General features: G+C 40.7%; 2 pseudogenes; both read right to left on the bottom strand.

Moving 5' to 3' along the window:
• Nucleotides 1-976: 976 nt before the first annotated feature.
• Nucleotides 977-1,938, bottom strand: LOC124968134 (olfactory receptor 7C2-like; annotated as a pseudogene).
• A 12,988-nt stretch (nt 1,939-14,926) lies between these two features.
• On the bottom strand, nt 14,927-15,889 carry LOC124968132 (olfactory receptor 7C2-like; annotated as a pseudogene).

Here is a 15,889-nt window from a genome sequence, read left to right as displayed (position 1 = left end):
GGACCGGGTTCGAACTTGCTAATAAATGACTCTTTGCTTCTTGCATTGATCGTGGTCTCTGGTGGTCCTTGTGGGGTCTCGAGCCTTTGGGCACAACAGTAGAATCCCATAGTTCATAACGACTGATTATATAATCTTGGAAAACTAGAAGAGAGGAATGTGAGAGTCCCAGTAAAAAGAAAAGATAAACCTTTCTGCAGAAGTAAATATCAATTACCTTGATTTGATCATCACAGGTTCTACACATGCATGGAGATAACACACTGTGCCCCAGAAACACATACCAGTATCATGTATCAATAAAAATACAAATGTCCGTACCTCACTGTAGATAACTGAAAAAGAAAAAGCTCAGTTCCATTCATAAAAAATCTCAATGAATGTTGTATAGTGTACAGGTGATCTAATATGTTGCATCACAAACAGTCTTTAGTTTGGAATGAGGCCAAAAGAAGATGCTAAGAGTGAGTTGCCCTAAAATACTCAAAGGTATCTGCACCATTTAATGAAAGGGCCACACTCTCTGGTCTCCTGTGTGGTATACACTGTGATTCATGAAAGATGTGCATTGACCTTTTCTCTGAGATGCATCATCTTGCTGAGGACTCTCTGCATGGAAATGTTATTGACCCTGATTTGATCCTTACACATTGTGCACATATACTGATCATCACAGAGTGCCTCATCAAGATATACCATTATTCCATATCAATAAGAAATGTATATAAGTAAAAAACCCAAACAATATTGCAGATAACAGAGAATGCCCAGTTGAGTTCATTCAAAGTTGAAATTATTAGTTAGTGAGTAAAAAGGATGATACAATATATAGCAATATGAACAATTGATAGGGTGGGAGAATCACAAAGGAAGATGCCAAAAATGAGTTGCCTTAAAATACACAAAGCAGAGGTAGCCATAGCGTTGGATGGAGAGGGTGAGGCTCTGTGGTCTCCAGTATGGAGCCTATTGTGACTCATGAGAGACGTGCATCAAACCTTTTGCTGAGAGGCACCATCTTGCTGAGGATTGAGATCAGGGCCTCCTTGATGTTCCTGTTCCTCAGGCTGTAGATGAAAGGGTTCAGCATGGGGGTGACCATGGTATACATCACTGAGGCCATCAGACTCATCCTAGAGGATGGTGTGGCTACAGAACTGAAATACACCCCAAGGCCAGTGCCATAGAACAAGGAGACCACCAGGAGGTGAGACCCACAGGTGGAAAAGGCTTTGTACTTGCCTCTGTCTGATGAGATCCTCAGGATGGAGGGAAAATCTGAGAGTAGGAGAAGAGGATGCCAGTGAGAGGGAAAACACACAGGACAATGGCCACAGAGTACACAACCACGTTATTGATGAGGGTATCAGAGCAGGCGAGCTTCAGAACTTCAGGAAGATCACAGAAAAAGTGAGGGATTTTCCTGTTTGTGCAAAAGGACAGTCTCAAAATGGTCAAGGTGTCTGGCAGGCAGCCCAGGATACTGACCAACCAGGATCCCAGAACCATGAGCTGGCAGAGTCGTGGGTTCATGATGGTCATGTAGTGCAGGGGGTGACAGATGGCCACGAAGCGGTCATAGGCCATCACTGCCAGGAGCAAATTGTCCTGGCTTCCAAACACAAGAAAAAAATAAATCTGTGAGATGCAGCCTGCAAAGGTGATAACTCTACTCTGCGTCTGGATGTTCCTCAGAGCATTGGGGATGGTGGTGGAGGTGAAACCAATGTCAGCCAGGGACAGGTTGGAGAGGAAGAAGTACATGGGCGTGTGCAGGTGGGAGTCTGAGATGGTGGCCAGGATGATGAGCAGGTTCCCCAGCACAGTGACCAGGTACATGGAGAGAAGCAGGCCAAAGAGGAGAGACTGCAGGTCAGGATCATCTGTGAATCCCAGGAGGATGAAGTTTCCAACCCCTGTTTGGTTTTCTTTCTCCATGATGCTGGTGTGTTTTCACAGAAGGAGTGAGAGAAGGAACTCAAAATTTAATGCAACCAGTAGCTCAGGATGTTGTGGCAGGACTTCGTACTTTGAAAGGCAGGCTCAGCAACTTATTGAGATCCTGCTTCAAAATAAAAAATAACAAAGGAACTGTGCATGTTGCTCAGTGTTTAAGCACACCTGGGTTCAAATCATGTCACTTTATAGAAACCAAATCATAGAAGTCATTCCAGATAGGGATTTCCCAGGATGCCCCAACATATTCTATGGAAACCTTTGGAACATAGGAGATCATTTATTTTTGTCTTATCATTGGGTCTTTTTGCTGACATGTTTCAATTATTTTTAACCCCCCAAAAAAAGAAACAAGTCAAGACCTGGCTCTAGGTCAGTGGTTATCAAATGGTGTCCCCAGGAGTAGCCACCTGGCAATCGTGTGAAATGTGCATTTTCATTCTCACCTGACCACGTGAACTTCATAGTCTAGATGTGAAGCAGCTCTCTCTTAGGAAGCCCTGGCAGGATTCAGATGCAGGATACACCTATTTGGGAAACAGGGATCTAGGGCTTACCTGCACTCACAGCACTCCTCCATCCCCAGGTGCTCTACTGTGTTCTGCCTCATGCACATGGGAATGAGCATCTTGTAGTTCCAGGCAGGTTGATCTGTCATGATAAGGCTCTTTGTTTTACTATGCTTCTTTCTTGTGATTTCTACATGTCTTATCCTTTGGACATTGAGGTTCTTTTGCTAGAAATGTCAACAGCTTCTGGTATTGCTGTTCTATTTCTATTTTATTTTAATCATCACTCTTAGTATATAGATTCAAGAATCATGGAATGTCTAAATAGAGAAATCCACAGTTTCTAAATGTAAGCATGAATCTTATGCACCTTAAAAGAATCACCTCAAAATATTCCATCATGTGGAAATGGCTCTTCAAACCTTTCCCACTCTGGATGCTTGCTTTCCTAATTTTCTTTATGAAGAAGACAGTTAAGGTGAATTTTAAGTTCATATTTTCTTCTCTTATGATAATCTGCAGATGATTTCTGTAGGTTCTTAAAAATTCAGGTATTTCCTCTGCCACCTTCATAAGAGTAAGTGATTAAAACTGATCACATATGAGGCTTCCTGGTTCATATTTAAAAAAAAAAATCCATCTTCTTCATGTATTTAAGAGTAGACAGTGTCACCTAGCAGTATTTCCCTCAGATTTTTATTCCTAATTCCAATTTATTCTTGTAGATGAATGTTAGAATCAGGCTACTTTTAAGCAAAATAGTATTATTACTTTATTGGAAATGTCCTTAAAATTTTAAACTAAGTTGAAAAGTTGTGAATCTGCACAACATTCAGATTCTCATATCAATAGTGGGAATTTACCTACAGGTAGTTCGATCCCTTTGTGGGTAAAGTTTCCCAGTTTCGAAGAGAAAATGTGGATTATGTTCATTTCTTTTCAATCATATTGAGTGTATTTTAGGTTTAATGTTGTTAAGAATGATTGTTTCTACATTATATCTACTGTTTGGATTATATCCAGCAAATGTTTGGGCTTTATTTTGTGGTTGTTGATGAGGTAGCATGTAGTTTTTCTGGAATGTCTCACTAATTTCATATTTTTTTGTAATATTGTACTTCAAATAATATTAATTTATAACATTCAACACTTCTTTGGTTTTATTTTATTGCTTTGATATTGCAGATCCTTGTTAAGGTTTTGTGTAAGATATGGAATTATTTATATTGCCATGTAATATTGATGCTGAACTCATACAGAATTGCATGATATTAACTATGTAATTTTAGTCCTGGTAATGTATATTGCTTATTCCTGCATACTTTGGGACAGCTTTTTAAAATTTTCAGTAAGATTGTAATGAGTTATTAACCATTTTAAAAACATAATGTTAAAACCAGTCTCCATGTTCCCAAATAAATATCAAGCCTTCGCTGTGGGATGAGAGAGAAAGCAGCTATATAAAGAAAGCATAATATGAAAATAAAATAAAATTATACTTGGGCATAAATAATCTCTAAAAGTAGTGGAATATTTTTTGACTACAATTTTTTTGGTACAAGTAAAACAGAAACTTCAGTAATTAGAACTTTATATTGAAGATATCTGAAGGAAAATTATACCAGGTACAAAACTGCAAAATATTCTATTTGGTTAGTCAAAGTTAGTGTATTTCAATCATAAGCATTCATTTATGAATTATAGAAAGATTAATGCATTGCTGGGAAAGGGGTTGAGGGAGTTAAAGTCTCATAAAAGAAAATGTGAAAAGGTATTAAATGTTTCAAAAGAATTTCATTCTTATCATTAATTTAAAAAGGTGAAATAAAAATAAGATTCCATTTTCTTTGAAGTAATCAAGAAGCCCTTTTTGAAAAACAGTAACCATGCTAAATTCTGTGATGGGCAAAGGAAGTGACATTTCAGGTACTGATATGAGTGGATACTTGGTTGTCTATTCTGGGCTGGAGAAATTAAATTCACGAATAGCCCTTTTACAATTTCTGCTAGAGTCACCAGTAGATGACCGGGAATTCCTTGAGCAGTGACATCATTGTTTCTTTTTGGAGTTGTTTCTTGGCTATATCATATAAAAAACTGCAAATGAAAACATATGTCATCCATCTTTAAGAAATAGCAACTTCAAAATTTGAAACTATTGGGAATAAAAACACAATTAGGCAAAACTAAAGCATAAAATAAAGTTCATAGGAGAGCTACAGAACTAAAAAGGAGAAAGACCCTAGAATTGAAAAATGAATTCCAGAACTAATTCTATATCTTCCACAACTAGAAATGGTTAGATGTAATTTGAAATGAACAGGACAGAAACAGACCAGCAGAGGAAGGACCAGGGTCTGAGGTGCAGAAAATAAAATTCCACACATGTATGATTATGTCAAAAAGATCCTGATATAATATAAAAGTAAAACGCCTACTAAAACCCTACAAAATGACGAAAGGTAAACTGAAATGTCTAGGATGAGGAATGAGAAAAATGTGCACAGACATAAGGAAAATTTCAATCTTGCAATGTCATATTTCTTACGTGTATGAAGCTATCCCAGAGTACATAGTATGAAGCTATCCCACAGTAGAACTTATTTCTGGAATTTGTCCAAATTTGATGGAGGAAAACAAATCAACATCCAAGGAAAGAATTTTAAAAATTGCAAGATTTACCACCAAAAAATGCTCCAGTAGGACCCTGAGGTAGGAGCAGAAGAAGAATAAAGTAAAGTAAAGAAAAAAACACTATGTTTCTCATTGCTAATTATTGGTCGGTGCCCTGGAGGTTCAGAGCAATCCAATAGATGGTGCAAAAGACATCAGACACCTGAGTATGGAAAAGGCAAATTGTCTATTTGGGGACTGGTTTTGGTCAAATTCCATTGTTATATCAAGTGCATGTACAACAATGTACCAAGAAATCCCACCTATGTACAACCACAAAGCACAGTAAAAAACAGAGAAAAGGCAAGATGTCATTGTTGATGGAGAATGGACTGGTTGCAGATGACAAATCGGTAGCTGCAAACCAATTTTAACTCACGATGACTTTTTAGAGGCTGTTCATACAAAGCCAATGTGTAAAAAGCTGATGCCACTCCAGTTGCATTTTGACATGCTGGTGAATTTATTAGAAAATAGATCTCCAAGATTCCAAATATTCATCACATTTTCAACTCCTGGAATGGGGACTGGAATCTTACTAACACAAAACAAATGAGAGTTTTAATACATATAATTACTTGAGGACCTGTCTGTGTTCACCCTTGTGTTATGTTTTATATACATTAATTAATTTTATCATCAGACTGTTTTTATAGTTTGTCAACAAATGTGTTATAATAGTGGAATGATAATAATGAAGAAGAGGAGGCCATACCACCTGACAGAGAGTATTATCATTTTCTTCTGCTTGATTTGCTATAACTTTACCCCAATATGATTCCTATGAAGTGGACCCTATTATGATCCTTATTTTGTAGATATGGAAACAGATACAAAAACCATTCAATAACTTGATGTCAGAGGTTTTATGGATGAACTTGTGTTAACTACACAAGATACAAAGGAGGTACCTTGAGTGAATGAAGGAGAAGGTTTATATGTATAAGGAAAAGAAGCTTCTCTAATACAGGAGAACAAAGCCACTTCTAGTGGCTCCAGAAAAGTGGTGGAGATGACTATGCAGGAAACACTTGAGAGATGGTCAATTCCATTATGAAGGCAAGATATCCTCAGAATGGGGTTCCAGGAAAGAGAAGTAAGATGGGAAGGAGCTGAGAGGGAGAGAAGTGGAGAGACACAGGAGCTGACTGTGCAGACTCCTCTAAGTAAGGGGCTCTCCTCACTGCAATGTCCTCACCCGGGCCACCAAGGCTCATCCTGTGAGCACTGTGCTGCCTCCTACCTGCTCCCACACCAGCAGCCCCAGGGGTGGTGAGCTCCTGCTCTTCCTTCCCTGGATGATGAGGGTCAGCTCAGCTGTGATGAAGGGCAGGAGATGGTGTCAGGCACGAGTGCTCTTTATGGTACAGGTGAAGCCACTCGTTTCTGGCTGGGCAGAACTCTGGTGACAGGTTCAAGGGCATATTTACTATTTCAGAACCTCAGGATGAATTCTCATGAATGCTCATTAAATTAATTGTTGCATTGTTACTCTAGTCTCTGAGCAATTGAGTTTCCATGAGTGAGGATACTAAACTATGTAGTTGTGCATACAGGTATTTTGCACCCCTGGGAAAAATCGTTTTGCCTGCTATGTTTGTCCTTCCCCTGGGCCTGTTTGCTTGTGATGTCATTTTGTCTCTGGACTTGATCTTTACTGTTTATTGTCCTTCCTCATGTGTATTCTTCAACTTGTGAGATGAAGTTTCCTTGTCTCTCTCAGGCCTGAGCAGGTAGTGTCCAAAGCCATGTGCATCCTGCACCTTAAGTGGGAGTTGAGTGCAGGACCACATCCAACTTCACACACAACTCTTCCAATGACCTTGCCAATGCTTCTGTATTCATTATTGGAAGTTTAGTGCAGATGAAGTTCCAGGCATTAGTTAAGGAAGTATATTGAGAGGTCTTTTGGCTGCAGAAGATGGAGTTTGTAGTTATCTAGAGATTTATAGTTTCAAATAAGCTGGGTGCATTGTCTTCAGTACTCCAGTGAAGAGAGTATGGACCATCTTTAACAATTCACAAGGCACTGATCTTTAAACCACAAATCATGCATTGTAAAAGCAATTCCAGAAAAATGATAACAGTAGGACTGATAGCATTCTTTATGGGTGACTCTTTATTGTGAAGCAATATTGAACAGGTGAGTCCTTCTCACCAGAAGGGAAGACCTACCATTGGGGTCCTGATGCCCATGTGTTCCAGGGTTTCTATAAACTTGGTCCATACCATGTTCCTTGATCCACTTCTCATTCTCCTCTTCCTAAGAATGAAGCCATCCCTTGCTCACACTTTGTACAGACACAACAGTCTCTGTAGGAAAGAGCCTGTTGAAATCTAATGTTGGATTCAAAGAAAGAAAACCATGGGAACTTTACAGATGGAGTGCAATATGCAGTGACCCCTCTTTGCGAACAATGTGGCCAAGTCTTTTTATTGTCCATGTATCAGGGACAGCTGCTCTAGGGAGAACTACTATGTACTCATTTTAGCAACGTCCTGAGTATTGTGACACATAGTCCCTCTTCTCACTTCTGATGTTGTAGATCACAGGGTCAAATCTGTGGTTCCAACTTAATGACTGTGCAGGGATTTATGGTCCATCACTATCACTTGTGCACATGATTTAGGTTAAAGAATTTGGATGTGATTCAGAGTGGGAGGCAGGAACTTCTCAGGTGGACTCTTAGGTGACTTTAATTGTAAGTGATTCTGGGTTTTTGACTGGAGGAATCAGCGGACAGCCTTTTATTTTGTGAATTCCTTTCAGGCATGACATCATCAAGATGGAGTAGCAGGAGACCGCCACTTCAGCAGCTCACCTAAGCCAGGCAGATACTGCTATGTACAAAGCAGGAAAGTGCAAGGCGGTTCCAAGGGCCCATTTAAAACTGGGAGCCACATGGTGGGTAAAAGATGACAATATTTAATTAGAAAGGATCATGGAAATGTGAGTAGATAGCTAGGAAGAAAGAAGAAAAGTAGAGGCTATTTGTTTCACCCACGTAATAGGACCCATGGTGATTCCTAGCAGCCTGCCCCACAGAGGACATCAGCACCTCTGCTCATGACATCACCAATGCTTATTTCTCCTGGGGAACTCCAGAGAGGGAAATGTGGCTCTAATGTTCTCATCCTCTCAGGAACTAACTGCTTTGGAATCTCTTTGGAAAAGATGCCATGTCCTTCTACACCCTACTGGAGTCCTGACTCCCATGCTGTTGCTTCCACCAGTTAGGAATCTGGTACATTTCAGGTACTGGACTTTTGTCATTGTGAGGTAGTTTGCACTCTCATATGCAGAATGCACATCTCAGGGCATGTGACCATGGGCAGTACAGTGGATCAGTTGCTGCAGAGAAGTTTTTCTTGAGGGATCCTGAAGCTTCTCTAAGTCTGTGGAGGCCTGGATCCTCAATACCTGGATTATTCAGGCTTCACAACATCCACATCTGACACAGGTTACCAATGTATCACGGAGGTGGCTGCACCCTGTACCAACACCATTACTGTCCTCGATTCTAGAGCTCTATGCCCTCCATATATGCCTATTTTCATATCTTATGAACATGGCCACTACCTAGATCCCCCTCATCTGACATCTTCCCAGTGTCACCATGAGTCAGACTGTAAGTCAGATCAGTGCCACAAGGAATATGCTCAACCCTATCATGATGGTCAGAATATTCAGTTCATTACTAGCTCCTCCATGGAGAGACATGGTGGAAGGATGTGACCAAGGAAAGCTACACAGCACATGGTGGATGGGAAGGAAAGAGTGAGAGGGAGCATTAAAGGGGATGGGGAGAGGATGAACCCTTCCAGGTCACACCTGCAGTTACCTACTTCCACCATCTAGGTCCCTCCTCCATGTAGCCTATTCACTTACCAATGAATTAATTCATGAAATGCAGTGATCAACTGCTTTAGTTAGATGTACTGCTACTTTGGGCAAAAGATGTGACAGGAACAATTTTAGAGGAGGTCAGATTTGTATTGGATCTCACGATTTCAGAGGTTTCAGTCCTTAGGGGGCTCCACTGCCTTGGGTTCAAGGTGTGGTGGAACACCATGGCTGAAGTGTGTAGTGGAGAACTGTGGCTCAGGACATGGCAGTAGGAAGTAGAGACAGAGCCCCGCTCTTCAAGAGCAGATTATATGACTGAAAGGTGCACCTCCAATGTGTCATATCCTCCAACCACACCATACCTGCCTGCGGACACCACCCTGTTAGTTCCCAGTAGGAGATTAATGCACTGATTAGGTTCAAACTGTCACAATCCAATCATTTCACTTCTAAATCTTCTTGCATTGTCTCACATGTAGCCTTTAGGGGATACCTCATAGCTAAACCATAACATCCAGTGATGAGGTCAGAGTCCCGACATCCAGTTGCTGCCTAAAAGGTGAATCTCTGAATCTTGCTTCACTGGGGATCCTGCTTCCAACATGTGTGCTTTTGGGGATACTCTAAGTGCAAACCATAATGACACCTCAGACTGTCCTGCAGGAACACAGCCAAGTAGACACCTTGATTTTATTCCAGTGATACCCACTCAGGACTACCCAGCTTCTGAACTGTAACATAATTCATTGGTGCACTTTTAATCTCCCAAAGTTGTGATTGGTTCCAACAGCAAGAGGTAATGACCATACCTGGCATTTCCCATGTTCTTGTTTTAAGTGGTAAAACACTATCCCTGGCCAACTCATGGTGTCTATGAAGCAGAGTTGTGTATGCATGTTGTAATGGCAGCTCAGGTATGCTTTTCACCACAAAAAATTAGGCAAGATATTATTTAAACAAAGAAACACAACAGACCTTTTTCCATCTTTTTATAAAATTACATAAAGCTGTATTCATCTAGACATTGTAAATATAGCCTCTTTCTATATAAATATATCAATTCCATAGAAAAAGAAAATACAAATCCCCTGAAATTACGAGTCATGTAAGTGGTATCAAGTAAGTGCTAAGGAAAACATTTTGAAATAAATGGAGCTTGGATAATTATTCATTGATTGTTTCAAAATGAGCTGAATATCTATCTAAATGCCAAAAATTATAATAAAAGGAAGTTGTAGTAAAGACTTTAAATTGTAGAGGATTTTAGAAGAGAATATAGATTAACCCTCTGAGCCCATATGCACATGGAAAAAAATGAGTAGCACTGAAACCATAACCGATGAATTCAAGCATATTAAATAAGTGTAGGTCAAGAAATCAGAAAAGAAAAAACAAATGCAAACCTAGGTAATCAATTTAGAACACATTAGGCATTATAAATCATGGCTATGTAGATATATGAACTACTTAAAGTAAATTAGAATTGAAATATATATTATGCCATATGATTCAAGGAGGTGAGCCAAAATACAGAAAGAATAAATGCAAGGAGCTTATGATGCACTGTACATGTCTGTCAAGCCATCACCTGTCACCTGAATATGTTCCACCATGCTAGCTGTACTTCAGTAAGGCAGAAATGCAGATTAACACAGAAGCTTGAAAAGGTGCTCATCTTCAGTAAGGATCCAAGGCAGTGCTGTGGTTTGGATATGTGGTGTTCCCCAGAGCTCAGGTGTGGGACAAGGTAGAAATGTTCAGAGGTGAAGTGATTTGATCAATGATCTGTAACCTAATGGGTGAATTATTCCCCTTAAAATGGATCAACTTGTTGACAACTTTAGGCAGGTGCGGTGTGACTGGAGGGGATAGGGATGTGCTTTTGGGTTTGTATTTTGTTCCTGGGGAGTAGAGCTCTCTCTCCTTCCTGGTTGCCCTGCTCAGAGCTGCTTGCCTGCTGCTCACCCTTCCACCATGATGTCTTGTTTCATTCAGGAATGACATGATCAGAATATTGGAGGAGATACAGCTTCATCATCCCACCTAAAACCAGGTAGAGGCAACTCTTTACATACCATAAAATCCCAGAGAATATTTGCAACATTAGAGTGTAGGTGGAAGAAAAAAAAAAAAGAAGAGGATACTATTTACATGGAAAGGATTGCTGATGATATTGACATACTTAAGATGCCAACAGAGGCTGGGAACAAAGAAAAGCAGAGACTGCTGGGATGGTATTAAGGCAATGTTCCATGGGTGAGACCTTCTTACCAGAAGGGAAGACCTACTGTGTTGCTCCTTATGCCCATGTGTTTCAGGGTTTCTACACAACTTGTCCATACTGTGTTCCTGGATCCACTTCCCATTGTCCTCCTCCTAGGAATGAAGCCATCCCTTGCTCATACTTGGTACAGAGACACCAGTCTCTACAATGTCATACTATGAGAAACAGACTGTTGAAATCTAATGTCAAATTCAAAGAAAGAAAATCATGATAGAACTTCAGAGAGTGCAATATTCAGTTACCCTGTTTGGGAGCAATGCGGCCAAGTCTTTTTATTGTGCATGTTTCACGAATGTTTGCTCGAGAGAGAACTCGTATGTGCTCATTTTAGTAATGTCCTAACTACTGTGGCACATAGTCCCCCTTCTCCTTTCTGATGTTGTAGATCACGGGTCCAAGTCTGTGGTTCCACCTTAACAGCTGTGCAAGGTCCTAAGGTCCATCACTGTCATGTACATACATGATTTGGGTTAAAAAATTAGGAAGTGAATCAAAATGGAGGAAGGCACTCCTCAGGTGGACTCCTAGGTGACTGGGAGGGTGTGACTTTAATTGTTATTGATGCTGGGTTTTTGAGTGGAGGAATCACTGGACAACCCTTTATTTTGTGAATTTTGTCTGATGTGTGAGATATTTGGGCCAAAATATAGCTAAATCAAAACATCCAGTGATGAGGTCAGAGCTCCCACAACCAGATGCTGACTAATAGCTGTACCTCTCAAACTTGCTGCACTGGGGATGCTGCTTCCAATACATGTGCTTCTGGGGATACTCCAGATGCAAACCCTGACAACACCTCACACCCTCCTGAAAGAACACAGCCAAGTAGACAACTTGATGTTATCCCAGTGATACTCATTTTGGGCTACCAGTCTTCTGAACTATAACATATTTAATTGGTGCTCTTTTAATTAATCAAATTTTTCATTGGTTCTAGCAGCAAGAGGAAATGACCATACCTGGCAATCCCCATGTTCTTGTTTTAAGCTTGTCAGCCATTACCCCAACTCATGGTGTCTATGAAGCAGAGTTGAGAAGGCATGTTGGAATGGCAGCTCAGGTGTGCTTTTCACAAGGATAGATTTGGGGAGGTAGTTTTTAAGTGAAGGAGCATAATGGACCTTTTTTCAACTTTTTATGAAATTGTGTATAAATCTGTATTCATTTAGACTTTGTGAATTTGTCTTTTTCTCTAAATACATCAATTCAGTAGAATATGAAAATACAAAATCAATAAAATCAAAAGTTATATTAGTGGTATAAAAATAAGTGCAGAAGGAAAAGATTTTGAAATAAAGGTTGCTCAGATTTTTTATAATAATTGGATCAAAATAAACTAGATTACTGCTTTAATGCCCAAAATAAGGAAGTTGTAGGAAAGATCTTCAACTGTACTGGGCTGTAGAAGACAGTGCCAATGAACACTCTGAGTGTACTCAGGAGGAAGAAAAGGAAATAGTAGAACTGAGAACATAACTGATGAATTCAATTTTGTTAAACAAACAGGAAAGAAAAAACAAAGGGAATCCTAGGGAATGTATTTAGAACATGTTAGGCATTATAAAACAACCTTGTAGATGTATACACTGTTTAGTCAGTTAGAGTAAAAATACATATTATGCTATATGATCCAACTAGGTGAGCCAAAAAAAAAAAAAGAGAAAGAATCAATGCAAGGAGCTCATGCCTCACTGATCCTGTCTGTCAAGCCATCACTTGTCACCTGAATGTGTGCCACCATGCTGACTGTACTTCAGTAAAGCAGGAATGCAGTATAACACAAAATCACGAAAAGGTGCTCATCTTCCCTAAGGATCCAAGGCAGTGCTGTGGTTTGGATATGAGGCATCTCTCAGAGACCAGGTGTGGGACAAGGCAGGAATGTTCAGAGCTGAAGTGATTAGATCACAGAGCTGTAACCCAAGGGGTGGATTGTCCCTTAAATGGATCAACTGGGTGATAACTGTAGGCAGGTAGGGTGTGGCTGGAGGAGGCTAGGTAATCAGGGGCATGCTTTGGGTTTGTACTTTGCTCCTGGGAGTGGAGCTCTCTCTGCTTCCTGGTTACCCTGCTTTGAGCTGATTTCCTCCTTCTCACCCATCTCCATGATGTCTGGCCTCATCTCAGGCCCAGAGGCGTGGAGTCAGCTGTCCATTGACTGAAACTCTGAAAGTGAGAGCCAAAATAAACTTATCTTTCTCTAAATATTCTTGTCAGTACTTTAGGTCACAGCAAGGAAAAGCTGACTAAATCAGGAATTGAAAGTAGAATACAGTTGTGCCTGTATACCAGCATTTTGGTCCCTCACGAACCTCACTTAAGAAGGTGAACTCATGAGTTTGCATCCCCTGGTGACACCACGCCAACATTAAATTGTGTACTTGGCTGTGATAAAGGAGCAGGACTGTCCCCCCCACATCTCTATGGCTTCCCGTCTCTCCATGTGATCTCTCCCACTTGGGTGTGTTCCTGGCACAGCTCCAGTCACTAGAATGGGATGAAGTCAGAGGCTCCCTCACCAGATCTGGAGTCATGCAAATTGGACTTGATAAACTCCAAACTGTGAGAATAATGGACTTCTTTATAACACAATCCGTCTCTGGCACTTTGTTATAGTAATGCAAATGGACTAATATGTCACATAAAGGAGATATTGGGAAACAGTGATGTGATGTGTATAAAACATGGAAATACTGCTGTCACCTACTGAGTGCTGTTGTTAATAATATCAGCATTTATTATATTGAATTTATTCTCCAGCGCAAAATCTTTTATTCAGTTTAAAACTTGACATTTTCTGTTGTAGATTTTATTTTATATTTAACCGTCTGTCCTGCTAATTTCACAACATTTGACAAATATTCACTGAGAAAAAGGCATTTCCAATGATAGGATGAGGCATTGTGATTGCATTGGTGGGAAAGAGCCATTTCTGAAATTTGAAGAATTGGTAGAGAGGATGAGTAGAAAAATTCAATATAGTTGGTGTGATGGGAAGTACAGTAATGTGATATAATGGGGTTCATTTATTCAAACCCTTTTAGACATCATTCCTGTAAATGAGTTTTCAAGACAGCATTCACTCAGTACTGTAGGTACACATCACATAATTTTGAGGATATATGTCAGTCTAAAAGACCAGAAGCATGAGCTGCAAGTTCTTGCTCATATGAGGAAGTGGGTGAAGTTAATGTAACAGAAGTGGCGAGTAGCACAGTGGTCCCTAGAACTCAGGTGGAGTGATGGGGAGGTTGGGTAGAGGGTGTGAAGTCCAGTTTTATGATCGAAATGTCTGAGTAGATGGAAATGACAATTGCCTTAATTTGATCAGTATATGTGTCACACATGCATGGTGATATCACACTGTGCCCAATCAATGTATGCCAGTATCATGTATCAATCAAAATACAAATGTCCATACCTCAGTGTAAGTAATTGCAAATGAAAGGCCCAGTTGTATTTATACAGAATTACAATGTCTGCAAAGATAGGGTACAGGTGATCCAATAGGTTGCATTATGAACAGACCTTAGGTGGGAATGAGACCAAAGGAAGATGCAAAGAATGAGTGTCTTAAAATACATGAAGCAGAGGTAGCCACAGTGTTGGATGGAGAGGGTGAGGCTCTCTGTTCTCCAGTATGGCACATACTGTGACTCATAGGAGACATGCATCCATACTCTCTCTGAGAGGCACCATCTTGCTGAGGACTCTCCCCTGGGCCACCTTGATATCCCTATTCCTCAGACTGTAGATGAAAGGGTTCAGCATGGGGGTGACCATGGTGTACATCACTGAGGCTATCACACTTATCCTTGAAGGCAGTGTGGCTACAGAACTGAGTTTGACTGCAAGTCCAGTGCCATAGAACAAGGAGACCACCAAGAGGTGAGACCCACAGGTGGAAAAGGCTTTCTACTTGCCTCTCGCTGATGAGATCCTCAGGATGGAGGAGAAAATCTGAGAATAGGAGAGGAGGATGCCAGTGAGAGGGAAAACACCCAGGACAATTGTCACTGAGTGCATCACAATGTTATTGATGAGAGTGTCAGAGCAGGTGAGCTTTAGATCTTGAGTAAGATCACAGAAAAAATGAGGTATCGCCATGTTTGAGCAGAATGACTGCCTCAAGATGGTCATGGTCTCTGGAAGGGCACCCAGGACACTGATTAACCAGGACCCCAGAGTCATGATCAGACAGAGTCGTGGGTTCATGAAGGCCATGTAGTGCAGGGGGTGACAGATGGTCACGAAGCGGTCATAGGCCATCACTGTCAGGAGCAAATTGTCTTGGCATCCAAACACAATAAAAAAATAAATCTGTGAGATGCAGCCTGCAAAGGTGATAACTCTGCTCTGTGTCTGGATATTCCTCAGAGCACTGGGGATGGTGGTGGAGGTGAAACCAATGTCAGCCAGGGACAGGTTGGAGAGGAAGAAGTACATGGGCATGTGCAGATGGGAGTCTGAGATGGTGGCCAGGATGATGAGCAGGTTCCCCAGCACAGTGACCATGTACATGGAGAGAAGCAGGCCAAAGAGGAGGGACTGCAGGTCAGGGTCATCTGTGAATCCCAGGAGGATGAAGTTTCCAGCTCCTGTTTCATTTCCTCTTTCCAT

This window comes from Sciurus carolinensis, chromosome 17 (genome assembly GCF_902686445.1).
Source record: "Sciurus carolinensis chromosome 17, mSciCar1.2, whole genome shotgun sequence".
In the NCBI taxonomy this organism is placed as follows: Eukaryota; Metazoa; Chordata; class Mammalia; order Rodentia; family Sciuridae; genus Sciurus; species Sciurus carolinensis.
Note: the sequence above shows the minus strand (reverse complement) of the source record. Positions and strands in the feature narration are given on the sequence as shown.